Here is a 10,078-nt window from a genome sequence, read left to right as displayed (position 1 = left end):
CCCTGTTCCTCGCTTTATTGCAGCCAAGTGAGTAAATAATTGTCTGCGTGGGCACATGAGCCCTGAACCGATATCACATTAAAACACCTTCGGATCGAAATTAGAACTGCGAATAATTTAGAACATTGGCAGCTGATTGGCTAGATAGGCAGAGCTATTGTAACCCACAAATATCCTCCTAGACCATAGCGCGTATTTTCACAATACAGCTAGAAATGGGGGCGTCACGTGAGCAATGGTCACCTGCGTGATCAGTGTAAGTAATTATCAGGTGGATGTGAGAGATAGATTTCACTCCTCTACAACGAAGCCCTGCGGTCAGGGTGCTGCCTACTGCTGCTTTGTCTGATTAACAGGGAGAGCGCGATTTCCAGATTGTCTTCCTATGTCGTGGATATATTTGTATTTTTAAAACCACACAGGGCTACGCGTTCCGCTCATCCCATTCAAAGCTCAGCACAGCATTTCATATAAACGTTACGATTAGGCGCACGCCCCGCTTTCCAACGTTAATTTACTGGATTTACTATTGCTTCAAAAGTTAACAGAACAAAAATTACAAAATCATTTCCTTTTGGAAACCAACAATAGCTAAAGGTAATATATGGTAAAACTTATACGTTAATTCTTATATTGGTCCCACTCACATAAAGAAACTTATGACCGGAGACGAGTAGCCCGGCCTTTTAAGAAACTCAAACTGACTCCACGACGCCGGCAGAATTCTAGGCTAACGCAAGATCAGCCTTCAAGATCTGCCAACTGCAAGTCTACCGCGAAGGAACCACGCCTTAAAACAGACCAGTAATTGCCTCCCGCATTCCTCGACGTCATTACTGGATTGACAAGAACGACTTGATGAACTAAACTGCGTCTACTCTTCCTTTTGCCTCGAATCTCGCTGTTACCGTAACGAGTAACGAGCTGGCTGAACCCATGAAGTTATAACACGCGCGAGCGCACACACACACGCAAGTACGGCACCGCAACGCACGCGCACATCAACAGCACGCAACGACACGCAAACAGCGTCACACACCACGCTACAGTACCGGCAGCGCGAGCACACAAGCACACACGTTTCCACGCGCGCATACACACACACAGTGCAGCAGCGCGCACAAACCTACGCACCCGTCACGCGCGCACACACACGCACGTCACGCGCGGCAGCACCACCACGACACGCACCGGCCACGCGCACACACATTGCGCATCGTACCGGGCGCGCCACACCACAGACGTACGGCGACGCAACAACACAACACACCGCCGACGCACGCGCACACACACGCACGTACGCGGCGCACGCACCCCACGCAACACACTGCAGCGCGGCCGCACCACACACGCCCACGCACACACACGCACGTACGCGCGCACGCCACACCACACACTCACACACGCACCGCACAGCACGCGCGCCACGCACACAGGCACGCAGTGACCACTAAAGCTCACACGCACGCAACGCACGCAACGGACGCGAAATGCACGCACGCACGCACCGCACCGCATCGCACGCACGAGCACCACACAGACACAACGACAGCTCTAGAGGAATGCGCTGCTTGTTTCTTGCTCGACGCTGCAGCCACAAGCGGCTTGGCTTCACGCGTGCGTCCTGCAGGCAAACATAATCACAGCCTTCACGACGAACTTGCTGGCTTCCAGGCGTGCGTGCAGGCAAACAGAGATTCATCCCAGCCTCACGACGACTGCTGGTTCAGGCGGGTGCGTGCAGGCAAAAATAGATCACCCAGGCCTTCACGACGCACTGCTGGCTTCAGGCCGTGGTGCCAGGCAACAATAGATCACCCAGCCTTCACGACGACAGCACGGCTCGCAGTGGTGCGTGCTACACGCATGGCAGCTCGCCTTACGCTCTGATCGTCAGGGAGGCCTGCCTGCCAACACACGCGCTTCGACGAGAGATAGCGGCATGAAACAACAACTTCATACCCCGTCAGTACAACACATCAGTACGCCTTATTTTCCACGGGCGAGATGCGATGAGGTGGGATGAGATGAGATGTGTGTAGTATAGGATGAGATTGAGATGTGTGATAGAATATCCGGATGGATGATGAGATGGAGATGTGGTGTTAGCAATAGGATTGAGATTGACGATGTGTTGTAGATACAGGATGAGATGAGATAGTGCCTGTAGATATAGGATGAGATGAGATAGGGATCTGTGATAGATATAGGCATGAGATAGGTAGTGTGTAGTATAGGATTGAAATGATGCTCGTGTATATATAGGATAGATGAGATGTGCTGGTAGATTAGGATGAGATGAGATGCGGATGTGTGTAGATATAGCGATAGAGATGAAGATGAGATGTGTGTAGATATTAGGATGAGGCGATTGGATCGGTGATGTGTGTTAGATATAGGATGAGATGAGATGATGTGTAGATATAGGATTGAGATGAGATGTGTGTAGACTATGACGGATGGAGATGAGATTATGCTGTAGCATTAGGATGTACCGATGAGACTGGTGCTAGAGTATAGGATGCCGCATGGGATGTGGGCGTGTGGTATCGACGCGATCGCAGCCGATGGAGGGATGGCGAGACGTGGCGGTGGGTGTGAGAGGCCTATAGGAGCTGGAGGATGGGGATCGGTGCTGTGATAGATTACAGGGAGATGAGAGGTCGTGAATGCGCGCTCGAGATTATAAGGCTGATGAGAAGGGCTGTGTAGTAGATATTATGATGAGATGATGAATGAAACAAATGATGTGATACTACGGATGGAGATGAGATGTGTGCTATATATAGGGATGAGATTGAGATGGTGTGTAGATATAGGATGAAGATGAAGATGGGACTGTGTGTAGATATACGGATGAGATGAGATGTCGTGTAATTACAGGATGAGATGAGAATGTGTGTAGGATATAGATGGATTGAGGATGGATGTTTGTAGATATCGGATGGAGATGAGAATGTGCTGTAGCATTAAGGATGAGATGAGCATGTGCTGTAGATAAGGATGGGAAGAATAGGATGAGATGTGTTGTAGATTGGATGAGATGAGATGTGTGTAGATACAGGCATGAGATGAGATGATGTGTAGATATTAGGAATGAGATGGAAGATGTGTGTAGATTAGGATGAGTGAGATGTGCTGCTGATATAGGAATGAGATGAGACTGTGTATGTAGATACAGGATTGAGATTGAGATGTGGCTAGTAAGGATGAGATGAGTGTGTGTAGATATAGGGATGAGATGAGATGTGTGTAGATACAGCGATGAGATAGACGAAGAGTGTGGTAGTATAGGGATGAGATGAGATGGGGACCCCTGTGTGATAGATATAGGATGGATCGTGAGATGTGTGTAGATATAGGATTGGATGAGATGTTTGTAGATATAGGATGACGATGAGTGGGATGTGGTTAGATATTGGATGAGAATGAGATGTGTGTAGATATAGGATTGAGATGGAGATGTGGTGTAGATATGGATGAGATGAGATGTGTGGAGATATAGATGAGTGAGATTGTGTGCTTAGATATAGGATGAGATGGATGGTGTAGATAGATATAGGATGAGATGAGATGTGTAGGTAGGGATTACGAGGATGCAGATGAGATGTGTGTTTAGATATAGGATGGAATGAGATGTTGTGTCGATATAGGATGAGATGAGATGTGTGTAGATCATAGGATGAGATTGAGATGTGTGTAGTATATGGATGAGTGGGATGTGTTTGTAGATATAGAGGAGATGGAGTGTTAGAATATAGGATGAGATGAGATGTGTGTAAGAGATAGGTGAGATGGGATGAGATGTGTGTAGATATAGGATGAGGATGATTATGTGTGTAGATAATAGGTATGAGCTTGAGATGTGTGTAGATATAGGATGGATGGATGGTGTGTCATTATAGGATGAGATGGGATGTGTGTAGATATTAGGATGGAGATGAGATGGTGTTGTTAGATATAGGATGAGATGGGACGATGTTGTAGTATAGGACATGAGATAGAGATGTGTGTACGATGATAGGATGAGATGCGGAATGAGATGTGTGTAGATATAGGATGAGATGCGGATGTGTGTAGATATGGATGAGATGAGATGTGTGTATGAATATGGATGAGATGGGATGTGGCTGTAGATATAGGATTGAGGAGATGTGTGCTAGATATAGGATGAGATGGGAATGTGTGTAGATATTAGGATGAGCTGGGATGTGTGTAGATATAGGATGGATGAGATGTGTGGTAGAATATAGGATGGATGGGATGATGTGTGTAGATGTGGATGAGATGATATGTGTGTGATTATTAGGTGAGCATGAGATGTGTGTGTATGATGAGATGGTGATGATGTGTAGATTATAGGATGAGGTCGAGATGTGCGATGTAGATATAGATGCAGATGAGACTGTGTGTGATATAGGATGGATGAAGACTTGTGTAGATAATATGGATGAATGAGATGTGCTGTTAGATCTAGGATGGATGGGATGGTGTAGATATATGTGATGAGATGAGATGTGTGTAGATATAGGATAGATGGATTGAGATGTGTGTTAGATATAGGATGAAGATGAGACTGTGTGTAGAATAGTGATGAGATGAAGATGTTGTGTGATATAGGATGAGATGGATGTGTGTAGATATAGGATTGAGATGAGATGTGATGTTAGAGTATAGCGATGAGATGAGATGTGTGTGATATAGGATGAGATGGGATGAGATGTTGTGTAGATATTAGGAGGGATGAGAGTGTGTGAGTATAGCAGACTGAGATGAGATGTGTGTGATATAGGATGAGATGGGATGAGAATGTGTGTTAGATATGAGGGATGAGCTGAATGTGATGTGATATGGATGAGATGGGATGTTGTAGATCATAGGTGATAGATGGGTGAGATGTGTGTAGATATAGGATGAGATGAAATGGTGTAGTATTAGGATGAGATGAGATGTGTGTAGATTATAGGATGAGATGAGATGTGTGGTAGATATGAGATGAGATGAGTCATGCTCGTGTTAGATATAGGATATTGGATGTGGTGCTGTGTAGATATAGGATGAGATGGGATGAGAGTGTGTAGATATAGGATGGATTGGTACTGTGTTGTAGATATATGGTAGATATAGGAGATGAGCATGGAGATGGGATGTGTGTAGATATAATAGGATGAGATGAAATGTGTGTAGATATAGGATGAGATTTGGGGTGAGATGGTGGTGTAGATATAGGAATTGAGATGGATATGTGTGGGATATAGATGAGATGGGATGAGATGTAGGGTGTGTAAGATATAGGATGAGATGGGATGAGATGTTGTGTTAGATATAGGATGAGATGAGATGTGTGTATGATATTAGATGAGTGGGGATGTGTTGTAGGATATAAAATGCAGGATGAGGATGTCTGTGTAGATATAGGATTGTGAGTGAGATGTGTGTAGATTTAGGATGAGTATGGATTGTGATAAGATATAGGATGGAGATGTGGCATGTGTGCTAGTTATAGGATGAGATGAGATATGTGGTGTAGATATAGGAATGAGATGATGAGTGTGTGTAGAGTATAGGATGATGATGGGATGGTGAGATGTGTGAGATTATAGGATGAGATGAAATGTGTGTGTAGATCATTAGGATGGATGGAGCTGTGTGTAGATTATAGGCATGGAGATTGAGACATGTTCGGTGTAAGATATAGGATGATGATGAGATGTGTGATAGAATATAGGATGAGGATGAGATGTGTGTGATATAGATGGATGGGACTGAGATGTGTGTAGATAGGACATGAGATGACCGAATGGTGTGTAGATATTAGGATTGAGATTGGGACTGTGTGGTAGATCATTAGATGAGGATGGAGATGAGATGTGTGCTAGATACTAGGATGGAAGATGATGATGCGGATGATGCTGATTGTAGATTATAGGATGAGATGAGATGTGTGCTAGATATAGGATTGAGAATGGGTATGTGTTTAGTTAGTATAGGATGAGATGGACGATATGGTGTAGATATAGGATGGGATGAGTGAGTATGTGTGTAGATATAGGATGATATGAGATGTGTGTTACTGTTAGACTATAAGTAGGATGAGATGAGATGTGTGTAGAATATAGGATGCAATGAGATGTGTGTAGATATGGATCGAAGATGGCGGATAGATGAGATGTGTGTATAGACTATATGACTGAAGATGAGATGGTTGAGTAGATTATAGGATGAGATGAGATGTGTTTGTAGATATAGCGATGAGATGGTGAATGTGTGTAGATATAGGAATGATGATGAAAGATGAGATGTGCTGTAGGATTAGGATGAGATGAGATGTGTATGGTGTAGATTAGGATGAATGGAGCGGGACTGTGTGTTAGATATAGGATGAGATGTGTGTTAGCATTATAGAGAATGAGATGAATGTGTGTACGATTAGGATTGAGAATGAGGGATGGGATAGAGTATAGGATGAGATGTGTGTAGATATTCTAGGATGAGATGAGATGTGGATAGATATAGGCTATGAGATGGGACTTGTGTGTAGATATATGGATAGTGGATGTGTTGGTTAGTATTAGAGTGATGAGAAGTGGAGAATGAGATGCTTGTGTTAGATTTAGATGAGTCATGAGATGCTGGTGTATATAGGGATGAGACTGGGTGTGTGTAGATATAGGTGAGATGAGGTGATGTGTAGCATATAGGATGAGATGAACGATGATGTTGCTAGACTATAGCATGAGATGGGATGAGGATGTGATGTGTAGATATAGAGATTGAGATCGGATTGATGGTGTGATAGATATTGGGATGAGATGAGATGGTGTGTAGACTTATAGGATGAGAGGCGATGAGTTCGTGTGTAGATATAGGATGAGATGGGATGTGTGGTAGAATATAGGATGAGATGAGATAGTGCATGTAGATATTAGGATGAGATGAGATGATGTGTAGATAGTAGGATGAGATGAGATGTGCCGTAGCGATATAGGATGAGAATCTGAGATGTGTGTAATATAGGCATGGTATGATGATGTGTCGTAGATATTAGGATGAGTATGGATGAGATGTGTTGTAGATATAGGATGAGAGACGTGCGTGCGTGCGTGCGTGCGTGCATGGGTAGCGAGTGTGCCCTGTCCTAATATTCAAAGATTTGTTTCACAGAAGTTTGTTTTTCTGACATTGATTCCTCGACAGGGGATGGGGGCCATGGCCTTGATGTATCCGCCAGCGATACACGCAGATGTACACATAGCAAGGACAGCTTTGAGACGGAAGGGCGGCTTTTAGGTGTGAGCTTACCTTTCGATGTGGGACTCTTCGTTAGATGGCTAGCGTCTGCGGAATCCGGCCGCTTGCGAAATCTCTTACGCTCCTCGTTCTGCGAGCCGTCGGTGCTGCTGGCGCCCCCTGGCTGTGATAACACCGTCAGTGCTGAAAACAAAAGGCGTCGGGTTGACTGACAGTGTCACGAGCGGTAAGTCAGCACCGGAGACCCGTCTCGCCCAGGCAAAGCGCCACCCTACGCACGGGTCAGCGGCTAGATGACGACTCTAACACTACGCTCCGGACAGGTCAGCAGCCAGCTAGCAGCTAGAAGAGGAATGCGTTGATCTTTTCGCACTGATGAGTAGTTAGTACAGGCACCTCAGACCAGGTCCCTGTCAGCGGTTAGATCACGAGAGGCACACCTCACCTCACACACGGGGTATCTAGTGAGAACACGACCCTGCTAGTGACTGCTATATACGGCCTATAGACTATATAGTGACCGCTATATTTGGCCTATAGGCTATATAGTGACCGCTTTACCAGATCAGACAGGAGTCCCATGCCCAACGAGGCATCGTGCGCGATTACCACAAGCTGTTAATACGTGAGGGCTAGACGCACCGTAACTCTACAAGCGGTTAATATAGCCACAGTACGACACAGAAGTAGCAGCTATACAACACGCCACCACTGCAGCCGAGTAATTATTCTATTGGAATCCTCAGTCAGTGAGACGCGCACAAGTTCAACTACACTTCCTCGCTGCTGCGTATGTGTTGTGGATGCGGCTCAATGTTGAATAGGGCTTCAGCTGAGGCGGATGTAGGTCGAGGAAGCTGAGAGATCATGCGCACACGTGCGTGTTACGTCACGCGGCTCGTCTGTGCATCAGGCGGATATACTGTTTATTTGCTTTTACCCCGTTTACGAATTTACTGGTTATTTGAAAAAAAAGGCTGGACCTGAACCATGAAGTTATACACGTACGGCGCACAGCACACACACGCACGACGCGCACACACACACACACACACGTGACCGCGCAACACCCACACACGCACGCACGCGCGCACACACACATCGCAACACACAACGCCGCGCGCACGCACACACACACACGCGCGCACTCACGACACACACACACACACGGCGCGCACGCCCACACACGCGCCACGCACAGACACGCACGTTACGCGCGCACGCACACACGCACGCAGCACAACACGCGCGCACCACGCCGCGCCCACCGCACACAGCGCACGCAGGGTGACCACTAAGCTCACAGGCACGCACGCACGCACGCAGCAACGCACGCACGCACGCAAACAGACAACGACGAGCAGCTTCTAGGAAGCGCTGCTAGTTTCTGCTCGATGCCTGCGAGCCAGCAGCTGCTGGCCTTCAGTCTGTGCGTGCAGGCTTAAAACATAGATCAGCTCCGCCTTCCGCACACGACAGCACGCTCGGCAGTGCGTGCATTACCTCATGCATGCTCCTACGCTCTGACGGAGGCGGCCTGCCAACACACGCGCTTCCACGAGTGACTAGCGATGAAACAAACAACTCGTGAACCCGCGTCAGTACCCCACCAGCATTACGCCTATATGTTCACGGACTGAGATTGCCGTATGAGATGTTGTGAAGAATGGGATGATTATGTGGGGGCGTAAGATATAGGATGAGATGAGATGAGATATTGTGTAGAGATATAGGAATGAGATGGATGTGTGTTAAGCATATAGGAATGAGATGAGATGTGTTGTAGATTATAGGATTGAGAGAGATGTGTGTAGATATAGCGGATGAGATGGGATGTGTGTAGATATAGGCATGAGATGAGATGTGTGTAGAATAGGATGAGATGGGATTGGTGTAAGTATAGGGATGCAGATGAGATGTGTGTAGATATAGCCGATGAGATGGCGAATGAGATGTGAGATATGGATGAATAGATGGGAGATATACGGATGAGATGAAAGATAGTGTGTAGATATAGGATTAGATGGGGATGAATTGTTGTAATATTTAGCGATGAGATGGGATGAGATAGATTCGATATGGTGAAAGTGTAGATAAGGATGGATGGGGCGTATGTGTGTAGATATAGGATGAGATGGGATGTTGGTGTAGATAAATAAGGATGAGATGAGAATGAGATGTGTGTAGATATAGGAATGAGATTGGGATGTGTGTAGATATAGGATGAGATCGGATGAGATGTGTGTTAGAATATAGCGAGTGAAGATGGGATGTGTGTAGATATAGGATGAGATGGGAGTGTGTAGCATATAGGATGAGATGAGATGTGTGTAAATATAGGATGAGATGGATGAGATCGCTGTGTAGATTATAGGATGAGAATGAGATGTGTGTAATATAGGATGAGATGCAGAGTGTCGTGTAGATATAGGATGGCGATGAGATGTGTGTAAGATATAGGATGAGATGAGATGTGTGTAGATATAGATGAGATGCAGATGTGTGTAGATATAGGATGAGATGAGAATGTGTGTAGAATAGGATGAGTAGCTGGATGTGTGTAGGATATAGATGAGATGAGATGTTGTAGATATAGATGAGATGGGATTGAGATTTATTGAGACTGGGGTGGGATGGTGATGTTTATGCGAGATGGGGTGGGATGTGATGTTTATAGCCAAGATGGGGTGGGCAGTTGATGATTTATGAGATGGGGGGGATGTGTGCTTGGAGATAGATTGTGTGGTGTGTGTGGTAAGATTGGGGGGAGGAATTGATATTGGTGGTGTGCGTGCGTACAATGTGGAGATGGTAGCGGGATAGACAA

At 45.8% G+C, this 10,078-nt stretch overlaps 1 protein-coding gene across 1 annotated transcript in view; it reads right to left on the bottom strand.

Moving 5' to 3' along the window:
• The window catches only part of LOC106814890 (nascent polypeptide-associated complex subunit alpha, muscle-specific form-like), a gene marked incomplete at its 5' end in the record, with an annotated part of 22,185 nt that extends 14,751 nt beyond the window's left edge, over nt 1-7,434 (bottom strand). The window contains 1 exon segment of the mRNA XM_014819266.1: nt 7,303-7,434.
• Between the last annotated feature and the right edge of the window lie 2,644 nt (nt 7,435-10,078).

This window comes from Priapulus caudatus, unplaced genomic scaffold (assembly GCF_000485595.1).
Source record: "Priapulus caudatus unplaced genomic scaffold, Priapulus_caudatus-5.0.1 Scaffold999, whole genome shotgun sequence".
In the NCBI taxonomy this organism is placed as follows: Eukaryota; Metazoa; Priapulida; class Priapulimorpha; order Priapulimorphida; family Priapulidae; genus Priapulus; species Priapulus caudatus.
Note: the sequence above shows the minus strand (reverse complement) of the source record. Positions and strands in the feature narration are given on the sequence as shown.